Here is a 26,717-nt window from a genome sequence, read left to right on the forward strand (position 1 = left end):
TGCAAGGCAAAAGATCCAGCACAGCAGAAAAACAAACAGTGAGTGATCTGTACTGACCAAGATAAGAAGCATCAGGACTCCAACCTCCAAGCAAACCTAAGCCAGCAGTATGGAATTTATACTTGGGGGTACTTAACTGGGTACTAAGGAAATTCTGCTTTAAAAATGGGAGCTGCTTTAAATTATGTCTGGCCAACATGGGAGCTCTTTTTGACATTCTAAAACTGACTAGAGAAAGCCAGTTTTGTAAAACATCTTCTCAGAATTCACCCTAAAGGATTAAGTCCTTCTAAGACGAACCTGCATTTCTTTCCTTGTACCTTTGTGATATCAATGTTCTACCCATCCTTTTAGGCATTTTGTTCTGAGAACTTGGTCTGGAAGGTACACACAGGGTTATATTTGGCAGCCAGTCGAATAGACTGGACCAGCTCTCAGGGGAATTTGTCATAAGGGGTCCCAGCCATTAATGGTCCCTGCCATTATTTTAACCTTCCTTTTGTCTGCTTGGACAAGGGCTTTCACTTTCTTAGACTATTTTGAAGGCTGCATTCTTTGCACCCTCTTGTGGTGACCTGTCTTGTGTCTTACCGCCTTGAGGGGCTGTTGGGCTATTACTACTCAATAGCCAGATGGTGGATCCTTTAAATAAGGAAACTTTTAAGCTGCGACACTTTTAGAACTCATTAGCAACAGCTTTCGGCTTCCCAGGAGGCACTAGTAGTAAAGAATCTGCCTGCTAGTGCAGGAGACAAAAGGGCAGAGGAGCCTGGGAAGCTACAGTCCTTAGCGTTGCAAAGAGTCAGACAGGACTGAAGTGACCTAGCATGCACGTGCACGCGCACACACAAACACACACACACAGAAAGAGCTTTCTTATAGTTTTATTTGTATCTCTGAAAAGATCAAATTAAAAGGTGAATACAAAGACATATAATGGTTAACATTAAGAACCCCCATAATTTAAAACAACCAATGAAACAAATGAACAAAAAATTCAGTCTGGGAGAATTTATTTGTGGTTTCAGCTTCCCCTCAGTGGATCTCACAGGTGCTTATACAAACATTAGATGAGAGACTTCGCTGTAGGCCCAATGGTTAGGAATCCACCTGCCAGGGAACACGGGTTAGCTCCCTGGTCCAGGAAGACATCATATATCACAAGGCAGCTAAGTCCGAGCATCACAACTACTGAGCCCACATGACCTAGATCCGTGCTCTGCAACAAGTCACCACAATGAGAGGTCTGAGCACCACTAGAGAGCAGCCCTGAGCCCAACAAATAAGACCTGGCACAGCCAAAAATAAACAAATGAATCATCCCCACATTAAACAGACCTTACGAGATCCAACCGGTCCATTCTAAAGGAGATCAGTCCTGGGTGTTCTTTGGAAGGCCTGATACTGAAGCTGAAACTCCAATACTTTGGCCACCTCATGCGAAGAGCTGACTCATTGGAAAAGACCCTGATGCTGGGAGGGGTTGGGGGCAGGAGGAGAAGGGGACGACAGAGGATGAGATGGCTGGATGGCATCACCAACTCGATGGACCTGAGTTTGAGTGAACTCCGGGAGTTGGTGATGGACAGGGAGCCCTGCCGTGCTGCAGTTCATGGGGTTGCAAAGAGTCGGACACGACTGAGTGACTGAACTGACTGATGCAGCTTGCAGAATGTTAGTTCCCTGACCAGAGCTTGAACTCAGGCCCTCCGAGCAGTGAAAGCACAGAAATCAAACCATTGGTTCATCAGGGAGTTGCCTGGGTGATTTATTTATAACATCATTCAGATGAGTAATGCATTACTTGCACTCACACTGTATTTGGCAAAACTGGTGTCATGGCCTTGCCTTGCTGCACAGTGGCTGAGAAATTAAGAATACACATGGCTATGTTTGTGAAGTTATCATAAAAGTGAAGGAAGTCATTACATTGGAGTGATCTTTACTGAAAATTTGTATGTGGAAATAAAAAAGAAAAAAAATTGAAGACTGTAAGAAAAAACTGTTTCATGTCTTTCAAAACAAACCTAAAAGTTTATGTAATAAAAATGTAAAGTAATTTCCCAACTACAAGCCTTTATCTCTCACTTTCAGGTAGAGTGGTACAAATGACATTTCAAAAATGGGTATTTTTCATTTCCTTGCCTTGATGCTAGAATTAGAATATCTATCATTAAAATTTAAAGACTCACCTTGTTATCTGGGGCTTCCCAGCTGGCTCAGCAGTAAAGAGTCTACCTGTCAATGCAGGAGACGAAGGTTTGATTCCCAGGTCAAGAAGATCCTCTAGAGGAGGAAATGGCAACCCACTCCAGTATTCTTGCCTGGGAAATTCCACAGAGGAGACTGGCGGGATACAGTCTATGGGTCACAGAGTTTGACACGACTTCATGACTAAACAACTATATGCTTATTTTCTCTTTATGTCAAGCAATACAGAAAGAACATGAAGACACCTATTCATGGTGATGCATGGCAAGGTTCAGGCCATGTTAAAAAGGAGACAGGCCCAAGGTGGAGCCACTGCCTCCAGGAGGGCAAACAACACTTCACTGCAGTGTCTGCCTGCTTAAAAATGTGACCAGGAGTCATTGACTGGAATTTCCAGGACAATAGTGCTGTAATCTGCAGGGCCAGACGCTGGCTACACCCTCCTCCTGCACACATCCCTGCATAGGACACCAGACCTGAAGCAATGTGTTTGCGAATAATTTTCTTGTCCTATTTAGTTTCTACCTATGGAAGCCTTCCATGTTGTACAGCTCCTTTGAGCACCTATGAATGAACTAAGTAGGGTGCCGCCTGATTCATGAATCATTCAACTTCAATTAGATCTTTAAAATTTCTACATAGAAAACCCTAAAGACTCCACCAGAAAATCACTAGAACTAATCAATGATTATAGTAAAGTTGCAGGATATAAAATCAACACACAGAAATCCCTTGCATTCCTATACACTAATAATGAGAAAACAGAAAGAGAAATTAAGGAAACAATTCCATTCACCATTGCAACGGAAAGAATAAAATACTTAGGAATACATCTACCTAAAGAAACTAAAGACCTATATATAGAAAACTATAAAACACTGGTGAAAGAAATCAAAGAGGACACTAATAGATGGAGAAATATACCATGTTCATGGATTGGAAGAATCAATATAGTGAAAATGAGTATACTACCCAAAGCAATTTATAGATTCAATGCAATCCTTATCAAGCTACCAACAGTATTCTTCACAGAGCTAGAACGAATAATTTCACAATTTGTATGGAAATACAAAAAACCTCAAATAGCCAAAGCTATCTTGAGAAAGAAGAATGGAACTGGAGGAATCAACCTACCTGACTTCAGGCTCTATTACAAAGCCACAGTTATCAAGACAGTATGGTACTGGCACAAAGACAGAAATACTGATCAATGGAACAAAATAGAAAGCCCAGAGATAAATCCACGCACATATGGACACCTTATCTTTGACAAAGGAGGCAAGAATATACAATGGATTAAAGACAATCCCTTTAACAAGTGGTGCTGGGAAAACTGGTCAACCACTTGTAAAAGAATGAAACTAGAACACTTTCTAACACCATACACAAAAATAAACTCAAAATGGATTAAAGATCTCAACGTAAGACCAGAAACTATAAAACTCCTAGAGGAGAACATAGGCAAAACACTCTCCGACATACATCACAGCAGGATCCTCTATGAACCACCTCCCAGAATATTGGAAATAAAAGCAAAAATAAACAAATGGGACCTAATTAAACTTAAAAGCTTCTGCACAACAAAGGAAACTATTAGCAAGGTGAAAAGGCAGCCTTCAGAATGGGAGAAAATAATAGCAAATGAAGCAACTGACAAACAACTAATCTCAAAAATATACAAGCAACTCCTACAGCTCAACTCCAGAAAAATAAATGACCCAATCAAAAAATGGGCCAAAGAACTAAATAGACATTTCTCCAAAGAAGACATACAGATGGCTAACAAACACAGGAAAAGATGCTCAACATCACTCATTCTCAGAGAAATGCAAATCAAAACCACTATGAGGTACCATTTCACGCCAGTCAGAATGGCTGTGATCCAAAAGTCTACAAGCAATAAATGCTGGAGAGGGTGTGGAGAAAAGGGAACTCTCTTACACTGTTGGTGGGAATGCAAACTAGTACAGCCACTATGGAGAACAGTGTGGAGATTCCTTAAAAAACTGGAAATAGAACTGCCTTATGATCCAGCAATCCCACTGCTGGGCATACACACTGAGGAAACCTGAAGGGAAAGAGACACATGTACCCCAATGTTCATCGCAGCACTGTTTATAATAGCCAGGACATGGAAGCAACCTAGATGCCCATCAGCAGATGAATGGATAAGAAAGCTATGATACATATACACAGTGGAGTATTACTCAGCCATTAAAAAGAATACATTTGAATCAGTTCTAATGAGGTGGATGAAACTGGAACCTATTATACAGAGTGAAGTAAGCCAAAAGAAAAACACCAATACAGTATACTAACGCATATATATGGAATTTAGAAAGATGGTAACAATAACCCTGTGTACGAGACAGCAAAAGAGACACTGATGTATAGATCAGTCTTGTGGACTCTGTGGGAGAGGGAGAGGGTGGGGAGATTTGGGAGAATGGCATTGAAACGTGTGTAATATCATGTATGAGACGAGTCGCCAGTCCAGGTTCGATGCACGATGCTGGATGCTTGGGGCTGGTGCACTGGGACGGCCCAGAGGGAAGGTATGGGGAGGGAGGAGGGAGGAGGGTTCAGGATGGGGAGCACGGGAATACCTGTGGCAGATTCATTTCAATGTTGGGCAAAACTAATACAATATTGTAAAGTTTAAAAATAAAATAAAATTTAAAAAATTTTTTCTAAGTTCAAATTTTTGTACTGTGTGTGTGTGTGTGTGTGTATGGTGGGGGGGCATGGGGTGCCCTACCTGGCATCTTGCAGAATCTTACTTCCCTGACCATGAATCAAACCTGTGCCCTCTGCAGTGAAGTGTGGAGTTTGAACCACTGGACTGCTGGGGAAGTCCACAATTTTTCTATTTATATATATTTTGAGTCTGAAAATGCATGCTATGGTATTTTAATTACAGCTGTCTGAATGTTCTGAAGCAGAGTAACTCAAGTGCAAATTATGAATATGTAATTCCCAAATTGCGTGATCTCTGGTTCCACTGTGGAAAGCAATTCTCATAGATTATTTCAGCCCCAAGAGCCTAACACTGCATTGTTATTATATGTTACAAAATACTGAGGTCAGATAAAACCCTGTTGGTGGGAAGAACATGATTCATCTGGGGTTGTGGAGAAAGTGATTACATTTTATGAATCAAGAGGACATCCATGATACATTCGGAATAAAACAATAGCAAATGGTAATGGCAACAGTTAAATGTCAATCATACACATACTATTTGATTTCTTTTGATTAAATTTCCACTCAGATAACTGCTCTCTCGATGGTCAGATGGTATAGCACCCAGTCCTACAACACGCTGTGGTCTGTGTATGGAAGGGCGCCCTGAAAAAACATGATAAGTTATGGCACAGTTTTACATTATTCTCTGCCCTTATCTGATGCCAATTCACACACCAGTGAATTGAATAATGCAGTGTCCCTGTTTTCTCAGTAAAGATGGATATGAATGAACCACACTTAATCAGGTTAGGCTCTTCATCTTACTAACTCCTCTGCAGAGACCATCATTAAAGGCCTATAAGACAGCTGCAGAAGGTTTTCAAACTACTGCAGAAAAGTCATAGTGAAAGGCTGTTGCTGAACCACAAAAAGACGCCAGGATTCTTGGCCTCCGGAGGAGAAGAATTCAATCTGGGACCAGAGACAAGGCTTGATCGCTCAGAGCTTTTGTGTAATAAAGTTTTATTAAAGTATAAAGGAGACAGAGAAAGCTTCTGACATAGGCATCAGAAGGGGGCAGAAAGAGTACCCCCCTGGCTAGTCTTCAGCTGGATATATAGTCACTGCTGCTGCTAAGTCGCTTCAGTCGTGTCCAACTCTGTGCGACCCCATAGACGGCAGCCCACCAGGCTCCCCCATCCCTGGGATTCTCCAAGCAAGAACACTGGAGTGGGTTGCCATTTCCTTCTCCAATGCATGAAAGTGAAAAGTGAAAGTGAAGTTGTGTCTGACTCTTAGCGACCCCATGGATTGCAGCCCACCAGGCTCCTCTATCCATGGAATTTTACAGGTAAGAGTACTGGAGTGGGGTGCCATTGCCTTCGTATATAGTCACTGCTGCTGCTAAGTCGCTTCAATCATGTCCGACTCTGTGCGACCCCAGAGACAGCAGCCCACCAGGCTCTGCTGTCCCTGGGATTCTCCAGGCAAGAACACGAGTGGGTTGCCATTTCCTTCTCCAATGCATGAAAGTGAAAAGTGAAAGACAAGTCGCTCAGTTGTGTCCGACTCTTAGTGACCCCATGGACTGCAGCCCACCAGACTTCTCCATCCATGGGATTTTCCAGGCAAGAGTACTGGAGTGGGCTGCCATTGTCACTAGCAGTCTGTTAATGAAAGAAAGGAATGTCTTAAAACTCAGAATGGCACCAGGCCCCTCATCCATAAAGTGTATTTTGGGATAATCTTGGCACCACATGATTCATCCCGGGCCATAAAAGGATTGACTTGAATCTTGTAGAAAGGGCAGAATACCATACAAATAGTTTTGTTTACATAGACTAGGGGAACAACATCTGAGTATAACATACTGGTTTGTCAAGTAGGTTCTGAGCCATTAGGCGGAACCGACTTGAAGACAGAGTCTGGGGTAAATGCACAGTACATTAACATAGCTTAAGACAAACATTTCCATAAGAAAAATGCATTGGTTAACTCAAGGTTTGAGAATAGTTAACTTCAGGTGAAACCAGGTGTCATTATGGCAACTCAGTATTTTAAGAGAAACCTCCTTTTAAATTTGTATAGAGAAGGAAAAAAGTATCGCTTGTTTATTTCCTCCTGCTGCTTAAAAGAGATAAAAATGTCTGACACTTGCAGCTTATTTCCTCCGTTTGGAGACCCCTGGCCTTCCTGCCTGTTACCCTCTCAATAGTAATATGGCCTTCTCAAGAAAACTCCACTAATTAAATACTTTACACACTGAAGATACTGGGCTATCTTCCTACATGTCCTTCAGTTTCAATATACACCTCATGTCATAAGTTTCAACATATTTAATGTAATTATGTTGCAATAGTATTTGTATGTATGTAATTATTCTGCAATAGTATTGGAGGTTAATGTTGGAGAACTAAAGATTTATTTATTCCTAATATGAATTGTCTGATATGTGGCCTGCTGTAAGAACTGGTCTAAAAACTTAGCAAATTCATTACATCTATAAAGATTCTCCCCAAATGAATTTCCTGGTGACTGTTGAAGACATATTGGCCTTCTTAGAAATATTTTCATATTCAGTATATCTGTTCAGTTTCTGATCTGCATAAATTACCTCATAATGCCCAAAGTGTGAATATCTGGTGAAAAAAAACTATACAACATTCATTACCTGTACAAGCTTGCTCTCCAATATAAATTCTTTCATGTTTCACAGATTTGAACTTCGGGTTAAAGTTTTACTGTGCACATTATATCTGTGTAGTTTCTCTGAAAGATGTGTAATTTGAGGTCTAGTGCACACAGAGCCTGGAGAAAGCCCGTGCCCACACATTTCCATGACTCCTCTTCAGTGTGGACTCTTGTTGTCAAATGCATCCAACTCAAGGTGAAACTTTTTCCACCCCCATTGCATTTGTAAACTACTGTTCCAGTATGTTCCCCACCTTACATTTGTAAGGTGTCTCTGCATTATGAATTCTCTGATGATGTGAATGATGAGACCTGTTACTGAAGATCCAGCCACACATTACATTTATATGGTTCCCTCCATAAGAGTTACCTTATGGTCACATGATTGACTGCACTCTAAATGTATGGCTTCTCTCCAGGATGAATTTTCTCTTGCTTTGTAAGAAATGAATGCCTTCCAAAACACCTGCCACATTCATGATGTGGGTAAAATCTCAGTTCAGAATTAATTGATGGTTACTTAAGTCTGAACATAGAATCAAAGCTTTTCCACATGCAACACGTTTGTGTGGTTTTCCTCCAGTGTGACTTTTCTGAGGGTCAAACAGATGATATGCTTTACTGCATTCGTTACATTTGTAAGTTTTCACTGTAGTATGAATTCTCAGAAGATCTGAAAAGTGATTCCTGTGACTGAAAGCTTTGCACATAAATTACATGTCTATGGTTTTTCTCCTGTATGAACTGCCTCATGGTCAGTTAAGGCTGAACATGCACTAAAGGCTTTGCCACTCATTACATTTGTGAGATTCTTCTCCAGTATGAATTCTCCAATTAATTCCAAGGTGTGCAATTTGATTAAGGCATACGTATCATATTTACATGGTTTCTCTTTTGTATGAACTCTCTGATTGACTGTAAGGACTAAACTCTGACTAAAGACTTTGCCACACTCAGGACATTTGTAAGGTTACTCTCCATTATGAATTATTTGATGAACTGAAAAGTCGGTCCTGTACCTGAAGGCTGTGTCACACAAATTACATTTATATGGTTTCTCTCCTCTGTGTATTGCTTGATGGTAAATAAAGGTTGAATGTGCACTATAAGCTTTGCCACACTCATCACATTTGTATGGTTTCTCTCCAGTATGAGTTCTGTGATGAACTGCAAAGGAAGCCCTGTACCTGAAGGCTTCGCCACATAAATTACATTTATATGGATTCTCTCCTGTGTGAACTGCTTGATGTTACGTCTGGATGTGCACTAAAAGTTTTGCCACATTCATCACATTTATATGGTTTCTCTAAATTATGAATTCTCTGATGAGTTATAAGGCCTGAACTCTGACTGAACACTTTGCCACCCTCATTACATTTGTAAGGTTTCTCTCCAGTAGGAATTCTCCGATGATTCCTAAGATATGAATTTCGACTAAAACACTGGCCACATACATCACACTGATATGGTTTCTCTCCAATATGAATTCTCCAATGGAGTGTAAAGTAAGACTTGAGACTGAAGGCTTTACCACGTAAATTACATGTATATGGTTTCTCTCCTGTATGAAGTGCTTGATGTTTACTTAAGTCTGAATGTGCACTAAAAGCTTTTCTGCACTCATCACATTTATATGGTTTCTCTCTATGGACCCTTTGATATCCAGTGAGTTCTGAGTCCTGAACAAAAGTCATGGCACACTCAGTACATTTGTAAGGTCTTCCTGTGTGTGCTTCCTGGTCTTATGCCAGTACTGAAGGGTGCATAACAGCACTCTCACATATATTAGAAATGCTGGTGCAGAAACTAGTTCTCTGAAGTGGTAAATCTGAGGTGCTACTGTTGATACTCCTCACAACTTGAATACATTCAAATGTTTTCCCTTCAGGTTGAAGTATCTGCAGTTCATCTTGAAACCTTGATCCATGCCTATTTTCAACAGGCCTATTTCCCGCTGCAATTCTACTGTACCGATCACTTTCATTAGTGAGATTTTTGATCTGGGTTATAGACATTCCTTTGTAATTTCTTTCATCATCTCTCCCCTGACAATCAAATTCATGCAAATTTTTCTGGATCTCTCTGAGGAAAATATCTGTGATTTCATGGCTTTCAGGTCTTCCCAACATCACTGTGTGAAATATTTCTGCTTTATCACTGTTTGCTTTTGTTGGTGATTTCTGGCTTATATGTGTATGAGACATTAAAGAACCATAGGTATCCTATTAATTATAATTCATAAATAAATTCTTTCATGTTCAACACATGATCTTACACCAAAAGTAGTACTCATCCTGAACAGAATTATGAATCTTCCCAGTGATGATTTTCAAAATAAGAGAAACACTAAAGGAATAGTGTTTAATAAAGAAAGAGTAATTGGGCTTCCCTGGTAGCTCAGTGGTAAAGAATCTGCCTGCCAGTGCAGGAAACATGGATTCAGTCCCTGACCTGGGAAGATCCCACATGCCATGGAGCAACTAAGCCCATGAGCTACAACTATTAAGCCTATGCTTGGGAGCCTAGGAGCTACAACTATTGAGCCCATATGCTACAACTACACAAGTCCACAACCTAGAGCCTGTGTTCCAAAATAAGAGAAGACAAGGCAATGACAGGCTCACACATCGCAACCATAGAGTAGCACCTGCTTTACACAAATAGAGAAAACCTTGTGCCGCAACAAAGACCCAGCACAGCCAAATAACTAAAATTTTTAAAAATTTAAAAAAAGTGATCACCTGTAATTCAAATTACTTTTACAGTAGGCTAGTTTCAAACACACAATGACAAAAACATTCACATAGTTCAAACCTATGTCAGCTCTCAAAGAAAAGGGTATTATGACACCATGACCCCAAAGCACACTCGAATTAGTAGTAAACATACTATTGTCTCATAATTGAGGAGGAAAAAAATACATTATACACAATATACACATATTTATACATAATTACATGCTAAAGAACAGACAGGGCTTCGCAAGTTTCTCAGTGGTAAATAATCTGCCTGCCACTACAGGAGATGCGAAAGACTAGAGTTCAGTCCCTGGATCTGGATGAATCTCTGGAGACAGAAATGACAACCCACTCCAGTATTCTTGCCTGAAATTCCATGGACAGAGAAGCCTGGAAGGCTACAGTCCATGGGGTCACAAAGAGTCAGATACCTCTGAAAGACTGAGTATGCATGCAAAGACTAGACAATATATTGTTATAGTAAATAATCCAAAAGAAACTAAATAATGAATAATGTAAAAACTAAAGAGCAGTTTCTTAAAGAGATGGGAATACCCAACTTTATTGTCTCCTGAGAAATCTATATACAGGACAAGAACCAAAAGTTAGAACTGGACATGGAACAACTAACTGGTTCAAAACTGGGAAAGCAGTATGTCAAGGCTGTATATTGTCACCCTGCTTATTTAACTTATATGCAGAGTACATCACGTAAAATGCTGGGTTGGATTAAACACAAGCTGGAATCAAGATTGGCAGGAGAAATATCAACAATCTCAGATACGGACATGAATCCACTTTAATGAAAGAGATAAAAGAGGAATTAAACAGCCTCTTGATGGGGTGCAAGAGGACAGTAAAAAAAGCTGGCTTAAAACTCAACAATCAAAATACTAAGACCATGGCATCTGGTCCTATCACTTGATGGCAAGTAGATGGGGAAAAAAAGGAAACAGTGCCAGATTTTATGTTCTTGGGCTCAAAAATCACCATGGGTGATGACTGCAGCTATGAAATTAAAAGATGCTTACTCCTTGGAAGAAAAGCTATGACATACCTAGAGAGCATATTAAAAAGCAGAGACATCACTTTTGCCAACAAATGTCCATACAGTCAAAGCTATGGTTTTTCCAGTCATCATGTATGGATGTGAGAGTCGAACGATAAAGAAGGCTGATGCCAAAGAATTGATAATTTCGAACTGTGGTGCTGGGGAAGGCTCTTGAGAGTCCCTTGGACTGCAAGGAGATAAAACCAGTCAGCCCTGAAGGAAGTCAACCCTGAATATTCATTGGAAGGGATGATGCTGAAGCTGAAGCTCTAATACTTAAGACTTCTTGATTCAAAGAGCTGACTCACTGGAAAAGACCCTGATGCAGGGGAAGGTCAAGGGCAGAAGAAAAAGGGGGCAACAGAGGATGAGATGGTTGGATGGCATCACTGACTCAATGCAGATGAGTTTGAGCAAACTCAGGGAAATAGTGAAGCACAGGGAAGCCTGGCGTGCTGTAGTTCATGGGGTTGCAAAGTATCAAACATGACTTAGTGATGAACAAAAAAAAGAACAAAAGGGCAGTTTACAATTGCACAAGAAACACAGCATTAGGAAATAAAGGATTCATTTAAAACAATTTTTTTTTGTCATACCACATCCCTTGCGGGATTTTAATTCCACGACCAGGGATTGAACCTAGGCCCAAGCAGGTAAAAGTACTGAATTCTAGCCACTGGACTGCCAGGGAATTCCCTCATATGATTTAAAACCAAAACAAAACACACTTTTATAAACATCTGTTATAAATCTATCAGTTTACTGACGTATAGGCCATTTTATGACATTAACAAGTAGTTCATACCAGTTACATTGGATAATACATTCACAAAGACCATCATCTCTAAATTTAAAAAATTAGTAAATGAAATATTCTCTACTTACACAATAGCCATTCAATACAGCAATTCCGTTTTCTATACAACTTATCCAGTTCACTGGCCCCAACATACATGTAAAGGAACATGCTTTGGGGTTCCCTGGTGGCTCAGGGGTAAAGAATGCACCTGCCAGTGCAGGGCACATAGGTTCAAGTGCTGGTCTGGGGAGATCACACATGCCTCGGAGCAGCTAAGCCTATGCTCTAGAGCCTGGCACCTGTAACTACTGAAGCCTGGGTACCTAGAGCCCACACACTGCAACAAGAGAAGGCACTGCAGTGAGAAGCCTGTGCACTGTAACCAGAGAGTAGACCCTGCTTGCCAGAAGTACAGAGAAGCCCGAATCACAACGAAGACCCAGCACAGCCAAAAATGAATAAAAAATAAATTATTTTTAAAATGTATTCTTATCACAAGAAAGGAATATTCTTTAAAAACTTATTACCTGGAGTCAGAGACAACACTGTCAGAAATAAAATGCAAATTAACAACATACATGATGTAATGTAGACAAAGGGACATGTCACAATAAGCATGACAAAAAGTTAATATATTTTTTACCCAAAAGTAATCTTTGAGGGAAATTCCCTGGTGCTCTAATGGCTAGGACTCTGTGCTTCCACTGTAGGGGGAGCAGATTCCATCCATGAATGGGGAACTAAGATGCAACTGCCTGTCGCATGCTGCAGCCAAAAAAAAAAAAAAATTCCTGATCTTTCCTGTAAAAGAGGCAATATTCTATACAACCTAACAGCACTAATATTCCAATTTTACAAATAAAGGCAGTAGACTCACAGAAATTATGTTTTCTCCAGAGTCTAAAGAATATCATGGCCATCCTGTATCAAAAAAGCTACTTTCTTTTGTATAGTCATAATTTCATGGCTAAAATACAGACCAAATAGTGCTCAAATTGACTGTGATAAGAGGGACAGATGGGCTGATAAGAATCTTAGATTGTCACTCTGGGGGGATGGGGGTATTGGTTTGATCAGAAGAATCTGAAGGGTAAAGAAACTTCCTACAATGGGGGCAGGAGTGGGGGAAGCTGGGCTCATCCTCCCCACTGAGAGACAGGGGAAGTTAGAAGGGGACCAGCTGATAGAGAGGGAGACAGAAGGGTTGGGAGGGGTGAAAGGCCACAAAAGGACAGAGAATGGAGAGAGAAAGGGCAGTAGGCGACACTATTGGAGCTGTGGGCTGGCTCAATAGAGAGCCGACTTAAAAAGTGAGGATTTGATCAGCTAAAATATAATTTGACATTGTAATGTGGACAATCATCCTCACTAATCGCATAATTCTGTTTCCATTTGTAACTTCTCTTCAGACAATTTTAAGTTAGCTTTATGTACTTCACAGTAGGAGAGAAGAGGATCCAGCCTCTCATCCAGCAGGGCAGATTCTTATCCTTTCTCAAGGGGTGAGAGTCACAAACATTCAGTAACTTCTAAGGGTTCAGCCCACTGAATTTAAGGTCCCAATTCTCACATAATCCAGTGAATACATCCCATTTATTAGCTAATGAGTAAAGATGAACCTTCATCTCGGAATAAAAACTTCATCAATCTTAATCTCTTCTTTTCTTACAGAGTGGCATTTTGTCTCACAAATCCTACTCACAGCACCAATTAATGTTTTGCCAAAAGTTTTCACTTTCATCTTAGGGTTAAAGGATTTGTTAATAAAATAAGCCATGTGTGCTATACAAATGAAAAAAGTGAAAGTGAAGGTGTTCACTCGTGTCTGACTCTTAGTGACCCCACGGACTGTAGCCCACCAGGCTCAACTGGCCACAAGGTTATCAAGGCAAGAATACTGGAGTGGGTTGCCATTTCCTTCTACAGGGGATCTTCCCAACCCAGGGATCGAATACAGGTCTCCCACATTGCACACAGACTCTGCCATCTGAGAAACCAGGGAATCCCTATACAAATAAATAATACATAATACAGACAGAGAATTATCTAGCTGACTCTCAATACACTACCATTTAAAGCAAAGAGAAATAGAAACAGCAGAGGATATATCATCAAATTGGCTTCTGACCAACATCCAGACTCAAACAGCGCTGGCAAATCCCAGGACACAGCACATCTGGAGTCTCAATTGGGAAAACGTCCCAGGCAGTGTGTCCATTCCGTGGGTGAGACTTCAAAGATTGCAGTTCGAGGTTACTGCTTATAATCCCAGGACATGAACTGATATCATCATCAATCTGTGAGGAAACAGCAGCTCTGGTTTCATCTTAATGCTGTTTGTTTCATCTTATAAAACTTGGATGCTGCTAAGCCTGGGGCTTGGTTGGTCAGAGCCCCTTCCAAGGGCTGAACAAACTCAAGATTTGTCCCCTAACTTATTTATGGTGCCACAAGCCTTGCATTCACAGCAGGGAGTCAAGGCACTCACAGTCAGGGTGTGTCCAGACAGGTTAGAAGGAAGGTCAGAAGAATGCACTACTTTGTCTTGAAGCCTAAACAAGACTATTTATTTAATTTCCTTAACATCCTGGTGGCTCTATGCCTGCAAATACAGGAGGCATGGGTTCGATCCTTCACAAGTTTGAAATCAGCTTTATAAACACTCAAGCTCGGGAAAAGCTCCTTGTGTATCATACAGTGAGCAGGTCACCTGAAGAAAGGACAAGTTTGAACTCCCGATGCCAATCATGAAGCCTTACATGTGAGAGTCAACAAGGCTTTGATCTCAGTAAGAAAAACAGGGGCTCCCAAGAGACACAGAGGGAACATGCAGAGGTACCCCAAAGTATACCACCACTTCGGAAGGAAGTGATCCTCACCCACAGCAGGATCCTGAGGGTCTCCACCATCACGTCCTTGTACAAGGTCCTCTGGGCAGGGTCCAGACATTCCCACTCCTCGGGAGTGAAATCTATGAACACATCCTTGAAGGTTAACTGTGTTGGAAATGAAAACACATTTCACCAACAGGCCCTGAGGAGGGTTCTTATTTTCACAGAAAAGGACAAGTGAGACAGGTAAGGTCAATTCAGCTGAAGTAATATTCTGATAGATCCATGCAAATCTATTTGGAGCAAATTGGTGGTGTCTAATTTAATTTCCTGTTTTTTCATAAGATGATGATATCCTCCAATCAACATGAATTTGTCATATGTGTGGACAAGACAAGAAAAACAAATTACAATCAACAGTGGGTTGTCTATGCAGAAGTGTTACACTCAACACACTGAATGACATTCACTATCTAGATGAGTTACAGCAAGACTGGTGTCTTCAGAGACAACAAAGTCCACAGTGGCTTTAAAAGAACACACACTGTGATGAGGATGTCATCATCACACTGACCAGAGGTGTCTCAACACTTCATACACACTAAGCATTACTCTAAACACTTTACACATATGAACTTCTCATCAACATAGCAGCACGTTAGAGAAAGATCTGTGTCCACCTTACGGGAGAGAAAACTCTGTCACTCTAAGAAATTACTCAGGTTAAATAGTTAAGAAATGAAGCAACAGCACTTGAGTTCAGGTGGTTGGGAGAGACAACTGAACCGAAAAAATTAAACAGTTAAGTAACAGTGTAAAAGACCATCCACAGAACGTTCCCAGAGAATACAGGAAACAAGTTCAAGGAAGCTGTAGTGCAATGGAACAGTAAAATGATCACTATACAGAATCACCCCCTCTCCCCGCCAATCCATACAATGTCAGTAATCTTACTACTATTTATATCATTCATGTGATGAGATAGAATAAACTTAAGGTCATGGAATACATTTAAGATACAAGTGCAACTGCTACAAAGCATAAAGCATATTTATGAGATGATGTTTTATAATAAAACCATGGAGTTACATATCCATGCACTCATGCATGCACATGTAAACAAACAGCTGATTGAAAAAAAAAAGAGTTGTCTTTTTTCTTTCATTCAATCAAAATTTAGTGAGCATCAACTCTGTGTCCCGAACTGGGAATACAGCGGTATACATGATGGAGCTTACAATCCAGGAGCCAGCTGGCCAATTACATCCATAATTTTAACATCACTATTGTTATATGTGCTCTGAAACAGGCCTGGTGCTAAGACAAGATTCAACAGAAAGTCTTGACCTACATCAAGAAATCAGACATCAGATGAGGTCTCCGTGAGGAAGAAACACTTAGGATTGGCAAGGTGGGAAATGGAAGAGTTTTGTAAGCAGAGAGAAGAGCCTGAGTGCCAGCTCTGAGGCAGGAAGACATTTAGTGAACAGAAAGTCAGCCAGTGTGACTGGGACACAGGGAACAAAGAGGGGTGATGCCAGGTAGAGGCTGATTTCTACAAGGTGTAGGATTTAGGACTTTATTCCAAAAGCTACTGGAAGTCACTGAAGAATCTGTAGGAAGAAAGTTAGAGGTTTAGATTTGGTTTTTCGAGCTCACTCTGTTGTGTGTGAAGGTCGTTGTTCAGCTGCTCAGTCATGTCAGACTATTTGTGACTCCATGGTAGCTTGCCAGGGTGGACATTTCGTACTCCAAAGAGTTGCCTTTTGACACATTCTGGGATGATACTCCCATTTTCTTTTACTTGTATATTTCAGCATCTTTGGGACATTAAAAATCAATCAGTTGTACGTCATTAAGTTTGTCAGCATTCTATGTCTTTTTTAAAGCTTATTTGGTTATGCTGGGCCTTCGTTGCTGTGAGCAGGCTTTCTCTAGTTGCAGCTGCAGTGCCCGGCTTCTCATTGCAGTGGCTTCGCTTGTTTTGGAGCACAGACTCTAGACAGTGCGGGCTTCAGGAGTTATGGCTCCTGGGCTCTAGAGTACAGGCTCAGTAGTTGTGGCACATGGGCTTAGTTGCTCTGAGGCATCTTCCTGGATCTGGGATAGAACCCATGCACCCTACATTGGCGGCCACATTCTTATCCACTGTACTACCAGGGAAGTCCTCAACATTATCTTATTGTAGTTCAAAAAAATAAAAGGATACTAGTTCAAAAAAATAAAAAGTAATACAAGCAGAACATAATATACAGAAGATTTATTCTAATGTGTATAAAATACCTGTGTTTAAAAATAATATCAAAGCTTCCCTGGTGGCTCAATGGTAAAGAACTCACTGACCAATGCAAGAGACATGGGTTGTTGCCTGGTCCGGTAAGATCCCACATGCTGAGGGGCAACTAGATCCCTGAGTCTCAATTCCTGAGCCAGAGCTCTAGAGCCCAGCAAGTGAAACTACTGAAGCCAGTGCACTCTAGAGCCTGTGCTGCAAAATGAGAGAAGCCAATGCAAGGAGGAGCCCCCACTGCAATGAGAGTGGCCACCACTTGCCGGAATGAGGGAAAAGCCATTGAAGCAATGAAGACCCAGTACAACAAATAAATACATTAAAAAAAAAGTGACTTTATCCTTAATTTGAGGTATGTAGTTATGTATGTGTATGAGTACATAATCAAAATTTTATTATTATAGTCCATTAATGAAATATTTAATTAAGATTAGGAAAGTTGCAGAATTCCCTGACGGTTCAGTGGTTAAGATCCCACACTTCCACTGCATGATTTTGGGTTCAATCCCTACTCACAGAACTATGACCACCCAAGCTCACCATGCAGCCAAAAAAAGAAAAAAAATTAGTAAACTTGATTTCACAGTTTAAATGAGGAAAGGTAATGAAACACTCTCTAGACCTGAAGCCTCTTTCTCAACTTTCCATTCCATTGCCAAACACTAAGATTTTTAAGAGATGCACATTTAATTTTATTTATTAGACTCTGATGCTGGGAGGGATTGGGGCAGGAGGAAAAGGAGACAGAAGATGAGATGGCTGGATGGCATCACCAACTCAACGGACGTGAGTTTGAGTGAACTCCAGGAGTTGGTGATGGACAGGGAGACCTGGCATGCTGCGATTCATGTGGTCGCAAAGAGTCGGACACGACTGAGCAACTGAACTGAACTGATTATTATTTTTTTTTAATTTATTTATTTTAATTGGAGGCTAATTACTTTACAATATTGTAGTGGTTTTGTCATACATTGACATGAATCAGCCATGGGTGTACATGTGTTCCCCATCCTGAACCCCCTTCCCACCTCCTTCCCCATGCCATCCCTCTGGGTCATCCCAGTGCACCAGCCCTGAGCACCCTGTCTCATGCATGAAACCTGGAGTGGCGATCTGTTTCACATATGATAATATACATGTTTCAGTGCTAGTCTCTCAAATCATCCCACCCTCGCCTTCTCCCACAGAGTCCAAAAGACTGTTCTATACATCTGCGTCTCTTTTGCTGTCTCGCATATAGAGTTATTGTTACCAACTTTCTAAATTTCATATATATGCGTTAGTATACTGTATTGGTGTTTTTCTTTCTGGCTTATTTCACTCTGTATACTAGGCTCCAGTTTCATCCACCTCATTAGAACTGATTCAAATGTATTCTTTTTAATGGCTGAGTAATATTCCATTGTGTATATGTACCACAGCTTTCTTATCCATTTGTCTGCTGATGGACATCTAGGTTGCTTCCATGTCCTGGCTATTATAAACAGTGCTGCAATGAACATTGGGGTACATGTATCTCTTTCAATTCTGGTTTCCTCGGTGTGTATGCCCAGCAGTGGGATTTCTGGGTCATATGGCAGTTCTACTTCCAATTTTTCAAGGAATCTCCACACTGTTCTCCATAGTGGCTGTACTAGTTTGCATTCCCACCAACAGTGTAAGAGGGTCCCCTTTTCTCCACACCCTCTCCAGCATTTATGTACTATAAAAAGTCAGATCTGATTCCCCCTCTTTTCCAGATTTTAACAAGTATTGTGCACACTAATACCCGACTTCCACATGCAGCTTCTTTACCCTCGTTGACAGAGAGCAGACAGCACATCCAGATGGGCCCTAAGCAATCCCTGCTGCCCAACAGCACTGAGACCCTGTCTCCAACCCGTGGGTATGAAGCCCTGCCTAGGACAGTGCCCAAGGGAGCCTCCTCACAAGGGCCGGGTCACTGGGTCATGGGGAGACGGGATCTAAGTGGAGATGATAGGCCCTGAGGGAAGGCCCCAGGTGAGTGTGCATGTACAGGAGTCAGACAGGACACTTCAGAGTCAGACACAATAAGCAAGTCCAGAGAAGGGCATTTCAGAAAGGACAGGCTGAGAACCCACTGAGAATATGACCTTACCTGAGAAAGAGCAATTCCTGACACATTTTCTTTCATCTTCTTGGCTTCTTCCTCAGGCAACACAAGTCTTCAGAGGTCTATAATGAAAGTGGAAAGCATGCGTTTAATGCTTAGAGTCAACACACCCGCTTCCTGAGCCCCATCCCCAACACAGAGAAGCCCTCACCATGTGGAACAGACAATCCTCTATGCCCACGGTCTCAGGAGGGACTCAGGATGGTCAACTCCCGCACGGAGTCCAACATGGAACTTTCCCACACTTTTATTCGGATCACCCTCCCCTCCTGGTGAGGCCTCATGCACACAGCAGCAGGGGGCACCTCCACTGACCCCATGATGCCCTTCAGGTCACACAGCAGGCCCTGGTCCAGCCCCACTCAGGGCAGAGCGCCCTCCCCTCCCCCAGGGCCTGACCTTAGTCTCAGAAGTGGAGGCTAAGAGCCCTGGTGCTCAATGCAGGATCCAAATCGGAATCATCTGCGACTCTGTGCACATTCCTGGGACAAGGCCCCACATGAGAACCTGAGGAGCGTGTCTGATGGGGGAGAATCGACTAACAAAAGGGGTATGTGTATACATACCATACACCATGTGACCATGTGACATGTGTACACCGTGAAATATTTACCACAATCCACGAACCAACACATCCATCACCTCCAAAATCCCATGTTTTGTGTGTGGTGAAAACACTGACGATGTACTCTCCTGACATATTCCCACTGTGCAGTAATAGAATAGGATTAACTACAGTCAGCATGCTGCACATACCTCCCCAGGACTTACTCACTTCACAACTCATAGTTTGTACTTTTTGACCAACATCTCCCACAACAACGCTTGTCTCTCTCACACACACACACACACCCATTCACTGGGTTCATCAAAAGGTCCACTCTTGCTCTCACAACCCTCCTGGAGACCTCAATGAAGCTTCCCTTCAGCTTCTCCCATTTTTCTACCTCTTCTCCGTGCATGGTTGAAAAAGAGCAGAGACCACTAGGCATGCATAGTGCAACAGAAATCTGCCCAAGCTGCAAATCCAAGGACACTGGGACTGAATATGGAGAAAAAGAACCTGGTCCTCTTGGGAAAACCTATCAGTGACTGTGGACATTATGTAGCTGAGAAATAGGCAGACTGAGTTCAATAAAGAAGTCACAAGATGAGAGAGCCCCCAGTCTCACTGGCTCATGTTCTCCCTGCTCACAGCTAAATGCAAGATAACCACAGTAAACTCAGCATCTGCTGCAATGGGCAGATGAGCTGCTGGAAGGCAAAGCTGCTGTCCAAGATGGAAACTGGCCCCTGGATGGACAGAGCTTAGAAGACCTGGGGGCTGCAGTGAGCAGTGACACTGCAGACTAAAATATGGGGATGCCTCAAGACACTCGGAGAAGGCAACGGCACCCCACTCCAGTACTCTTGCCTGGAAAATCCCATGGATGGAGGAGCCTGGTAGGCTGCAGTCCATGGGGTCTCGAAGAGTCGGACATGACTGAGCGACTTCACTTTCACTTTTCACTTTCATGCATTGGAGAAGGAAATGGCAACCCACTCCAGTGTTCTTGCCTGGAGAATCCCAGGGACAGGGGAGCCTGGTAGGCTGCCATCTATGGGGTCACACAGAGTCAGACACGACTGAAGTGACTTAGCATAGCATAGCATAGCATCAAGACACTAGATCTGTCAGGCTTCTTAGGACTCTCACATCTTTTTGCTTTGGGTAATAAGTCTCCACGTGGGGTAAGGATCAATTAGAGTTGAAATGTCCAGAACAGATATGGGAACCATCATCACCTACCCTGTAACCTCCATCTCCCCTGAGAATTCTTCAGCCAAACACACATTCATAGTCTGTGAGATGTTGTAAGAGATGTTGCACACATCCTGGAAGGAAGAAGAAAATGGGGCATCCTTCAATGAAGGGAAAAGAGGAAACATTCCAAATAATCAAAGAAGGCCATCTCTGATGAAGGTGATTAATATAGAGGCAGTAAATCTGGTTAACATGACAGCAAATATCAGAAGGAGATGGGGAGACCTTGCTGGCCTAGACCTGAAGGAAGAGAAAGAGCAAGGGCAACAGTGATATAATGGCCAAAGGTAGATGTAGCAACTAAGATCAGAGACGGAGAAGGTTTTGGTTATATGAACAAGGACTAAGTGAATGTGACCAGGACAGACTGACCATGAGAAAGGGGTCAGCTCCCAGGATGAGGCTGGAGACACTGGCAGAGGCCTGAGGATAACAAAGGGCTGTGGAGCCACCTGAGGAGTCAGGATGCTGCCCTGAGGACACAGGGAAGCCAGCAGAGGTGGGAGTCCTCCCTTCACATTGACCTTTATTCACAGAAGACGGTTCATGATTCTCTTTCTGAGCCTATGCTCCCACCTCCATCCTACTATTGTCCTTTTTCATGTTGCAAGACTGGGATCCATTTCAAATTCTAATACTAACTGGGCAGTCCCTCCAAGAACTGCCACACACCCAATTTGGCCCATCATCTCAGGGGGTCACTGTTCCTCAGCTTCTGGACCTGAGGGAAACATCATCAGATCAACTCAGCTCACTACATGTGAGATCACATAAAAGAGAGGAAATTGGAGTATCAGACTAACTGCTTACATTACGTCGTGACTCTTAACCTCTACTCCACACCAGGAAAAGGGAAGGGGCTGACCCACCTCTGAGAGAATCAAGACACTGCCGCAGCTTAAACTTCTATAACCTCTGCACATGGATGTTATCTTTTAATACAGATAATTACAAAATGCACAAGCCTTACAGACAGAAGTTTTGCAATTCTCATTTTCATCTGTATAATTTAAAAAAGAATGTCTTAAACTTAGTAGATTTTAAAGCCAAAAATCAATGTATCACAACTTAATAATTCTTATACAATCGATTCAGCACTCGTCTGGATCTAGTCCCCTGCCACACCTGCACAATAGTTGTTTCCACTTCATCTGGTTTATCTGTTTCCCTACTTCTTTCTCCGTCTCCCTTTCTCTTCCCCTCTGCTCTCCTGCTGTGCCTGTCCTCCTCTCTACTTCTTCCCTGACTCCCATCCGGCCTCTCTCTGCCATTTGTTCCCCATCAAGATGCGTTCTCTCCATCCTCCCTGGTGATCCTCAATCTCCCGCCTTTCTTCCTCCATCTTTGCCCTCTCTTCCTCCCAACTCTCTGGCACCCTCAAGTGGCTGTGCTTCCTTTCAGCTTCCTTTCTCAGCTCCTCCAACCACTAGGAGCTCCCTTTCTCTCCCAGCAGGATATTGTTTGTAGGTCAAGGTCCCAAGTCTTATATCCCCTTTGAGGGCTCTCAGTGTGAACTGCCTCTCCACTGTCGCCTTCTTTGGGGCCCCTGATTTACAACCCCTCTCCCCTGAAGACTATAGAAGGGGGCGGCAGAGGATGAGATGGTTAGATAGCATCCCTGACTCAACGGACACGAATCTGAGCAAACTCTGGGAGAAACAGGGTTCGAAAAGACTGGGACCGAACACCACCTCCCTATCTTGCTCACCTTTAACTCTCAGGAAATCCTGTTTTTCTCTAAACTTTTTTCCCTAACCTCTACCTTCAAGGCTCATTCTTTTTCATGCTGTTGTCTCTTCACAAGTTCCTCACAATCCTCTTCATTGCCATCGCTTCTTCTTCATGTTTCTCTTTATTTTCTATTTCTCTAGGAGTCGCTGTCCCTGCTTCTACTGACAACCCCTCGCCCACTATTTACAGGGATGGTGACTGATTAAGAAGCCCGGTTCCCGCAAAAGCCAACCAGCAACGGGTGGAATTTGGGACGGAACCTCGGGTGCCACGTGGCTGGCGCAGGTCACCTCCCCCCGACACCGGTCACGGCAACGTCACTATGAAGAGAAAGCCTACGGGGCAGAAACACCTGCCTGAGGAGACGCGAGGACAGACGGGTTGGGAGGGAAGGGGTCTCAGCAGCGGGGCGAGCTCTCCAGAATCCCAGGACCCGGGAGACAACGCGGCCTCTCCGGAAGCGGAGAGGTCGGGGCGGTCGGCGCGGCTAGGGGCCACGGAGCTAATAAACCCACCTCGCCGAAGAGAATTGTATGCGGTGTAGGAAGGGCAGAGAGGTCAGTGAGGTGAGTAAATGGTTTCAAGTAGGAAACAGGTGCGAAACGCAGCGTCTCTGTGGACCAAAAGCTGGAAGCGGCTTCAGAGCGACTTTAAAGCAAAATGGCGGCGCCCCTTTGGCGCTCACCAAGACGTCTGGAGAAGGAAATGGCAACCCACTCCAGTGTTCTTGCCTGGAGAATCCCAGGGACGGAGGAGCCTGGTGGGCTGCCGTCTATGGGGTCGCACAGAGTCGGACAGGACTGAAGCGACTTAGCAGCAGCAGCAGCAAGACGTCTGAACTTGCTGGGGATGGTGGGACGGGCGCAGGGATTTAGAGTCACTAGCGAACCTGAGACTCGGGGTAACGAGGAAAGGAGACTGAAGGCGCAGGTTTGATCAGACAGAAAAACTCACGCTGAGCTGAGAGACCTCCACTTGCCGCGCTCCGCTTCCGGGTTTGCACGAATCTGCGCTCACGCGCAGTGAAAGGCGGAGCGGCCTGGGGGCGGGGACTCAGCGGAGCCAGGTCGTCGGAGGGCGGGGCGTTGAGCTAAGCCGAACACGCGTGGGGACATCGGGAGTGTGAGGAGGAGCTTCGAGGCGTTCTGGGACCGGCGTCCGGGCGCAGTGGGTAGAGCGGTGCGGGCGCGGCGCGGAGAAACAATTCATTACTGTAATCACCTCTGAAGCTGACTGCAGCCAGAATATTAAAACAGGCCTGCTCCTTGCAAGGAAAGTTATGATAAAACCAGAAAGTGTTAAAAAGAAATGGCATTACTATGCCAACAAGGGTCCCTATACTCAAAACTATGGTTCTTCCAGTAGTCAGATAGGGATGTGAGAGTTGGTCCATAAAGAAGGCTCAGCATAGAAGAACGGGTGCTTTTGGATTGTGGTGCTGGAGAAGAGTCTTGAGGGTCCCTTGGACTGCACGGAGATCAAACCAGTCAATCCTAAAGGAAATCAGTCCTGAATGTTCATTGGAAGGAGTGAGGCTGAAGCTGAAGCTCCAGTACTTTTGGCCACCTGATGGGAAAACCTGACTCAGAAAAGTCCCTGAGGCTGGAAAAGACTGAAGGCAGGAGGAGAAGGGGGACAACAGAGGACGAGATGGTTGGATGGCATCACCGACTGGATGGACAAGTTTCAGCACGCTCCAGGAGATGCAGGATGGGAAGCCTGGCTGCTTTAGTCCATGGGGTCGCCAAGAGCCGAACACGACTGAGGTACAGAACAATAACTGCTCCTCGCCCCACCCATCCCATATAATCATCTCAGGCTTGAGTCTAGCACTGGCAATCAACCTTAATGCACAACATGTAAAATTATCCCTCAAATGTCTTCACATTCTCCAATCTCTTAGGATCTTTCCCCACTATTACACAGCACTACCCACCACACTTGTCAGCAGTCCAAAATTCAGCCCTATCCCCACTGGGTTTCATTGGACTGGAAAACATCCAACAAAAACCCACTTCTTTAATTCAAAGAAAATTTTCTACACTAGTGTCAGACCATATGGGCTCCCCAGGTGGCTCAGTTGGGAATTTGCCGGCCAATGAAGGAGCTACAAGAGATGGGGCTTCAATCCCTGAGTCAAGGACCCCCAGGATTAGGACATGCAATCCACCCCAGTATTCTTGCTTGGAAAATCCCATGGACAACGGAGCCTGGTGGGCTACACTCCATGGGGTTTCAAAGAATCAGAGGTGACAGAGCACAGCGACCATTCTGTATTTCTCTTTGACTCCAGTGCTGATACAATGATTCTAGTGCTGATACAACTAACTAGCATCACTGAAAATAATCTCCTAAAATGAAGAGTCTTTGTAGTCAATTTATTACTCTGGTCATAAAAACTAGAAAAGGACAGTAATAAGCCTCCCTAACACGGGAGAAAAAACTCCAGCTCCATCACTAATCTCCAAAGTTGAAATTCTAATCTAGTTCATGAACACTTATTATAGGATATTTATAAAATTATTGTCATGTCTTAATTAAAATTACTTTTTCCCTATAAACTACTATATATTTCGTGCACTATTTGTGTCAGGATTTTACATGCAAAGGACTCAAACCCCAAGCCTCTAAGTCCACAACTGAATTTACTTGGGGTGGAGGAACGGGTGGATGAGTAGGAAAGTCTGGTGACCCAAGATCACAGATATGGAGCAGAGGCTCAGTTTAACAAGAAAAAAAGAACAAAAAACAGTACCACATGTTTCCAATGGTGACTACACCTACCATTTGCTGTGAACTTCGCTTCTGGGCATGAGGGGCGGGCCCAAGTGGGCCAGAGATGATACTGGCATGTTCCATCCTTTAGTTGCCAGGCCTTTTGTCAGTCTTTAGAAGTACCTGGTGCTTCACTGGTGGCTCAGATGGTAAAGGAATCCACCCAGAATGCAGGAGTCTGGGTTCGCTCCCTGGGATGGGAACATCCCCTTGAGGAGGGCATGGCAACCCACTCTAGTCTTCTTGCCTGGAGAACCCCATTGATAGAGGAACCTGGTGGGCTACAGTTCATGTGGACCCAAAGAGTTAACATGACTGAGGGACTAGGCACACGCACAGTGTTTCACGTCTTGAGTTGCACCACTGATTCATCATTAGTTTAAGTAACTATCTGTAACAGTTTCAAAATAAAAGCTGGAATTCTGTGGGATAATAACTGTCAAAAGTAAGGTTTCCTGCTGATGAGGCTGAAGCGATTCAGAGGCCTGGGAACTAAAACCAGGCATGGCCACTGGGCTGGGGGTAGGTGGGAGTGGGGTGGGGATTAATGTAGGGCAGTGGCTGGACCCAGGAATATTCCAGGAATTAGAATTATTTAGCAGTTTAAGTAAATAAGAACTAGCTTTGTGTGGGAATTACAGGCTAAAACACACAACTCTTAGAATGCACTACTTCATACTAACAGTTCTAAGGTGACAAATGTCTTGACATTCCACTTCTTCAAGGATCAAGCTTATTAGTCACTGAAGTGGCCCAGCGACAGTGCACCCTGAGGGGAATGCAGGATGGAGAAAATCAGGCACCGTTCAATGCTTTGGAAATTCTGGCCTTGGTATTTCAGGAAGGGCTGCTTGGGCCATCCTCCTCCTCAGGAAGTCCAGATAAATTTGGGCCATTCTCTCCTGGTTTCAGATCACCCAGTTATTGGTTGAGGACACCAAACTTTATATGGCAATGTATTAACATACACAGGCCCC

At 43.2% G+C, this 26,717-nt stretch overlaps 1 long non-coding RNA gene across 4 annotated transcripts in view; it reads right to left on the reverse strand.

Annotated features, from left to right (window-relative positions):
• Positions 1 to 24,209, reverse strand: part of LOC133229738 (uncharacterized) — a 37,514-nt gene extending 13,305 nt beyond the window's left edge. Inside the window, exons 1-5 of one of the 4 annotated variants that reach the window (XR_009730626.1) lie at positions 23,920 to 24,173; positions 21,220 to 21,305; positions 19,416 to 19,492; positions 15,055 to 15,171; positions 7,300 to 14,885 (exon numbers count right to left, since the gene is read on the reverse strand). This is a non-coding gene — a long non-coding RNA (uncharacterized LOC133229738). Of the gene's footprint in view, positions 1 to 7,299; positions 15,172 to 19,415; positions 19,493 to 21,219; positions 21,306 to 23,854 lie in introns of those variants that run through there. The other 3 variants (XR_009730627.1, XR_009730625.1, XR_009730624.1) reach the window with 3 other exon arrangements.
• Between the last annotated feature and the right edge of the window lie 2,508 nt (positions 24,210 to 26,717).

This window comes from Bos javanicus, chromosome 18 (genome assembly GCF_032452875.1).
Source record: "Bos javanicus breed banteng chromosome 18, ARS-OSU_banteng_1.0, whole genome shotgun sequence".
NCBI classification, from domain to species: Eukaryota; Metazoa; Chordata; class Mammalia; order Artiodactyla; family Bovidae; genus Bos; species Bos javanicus.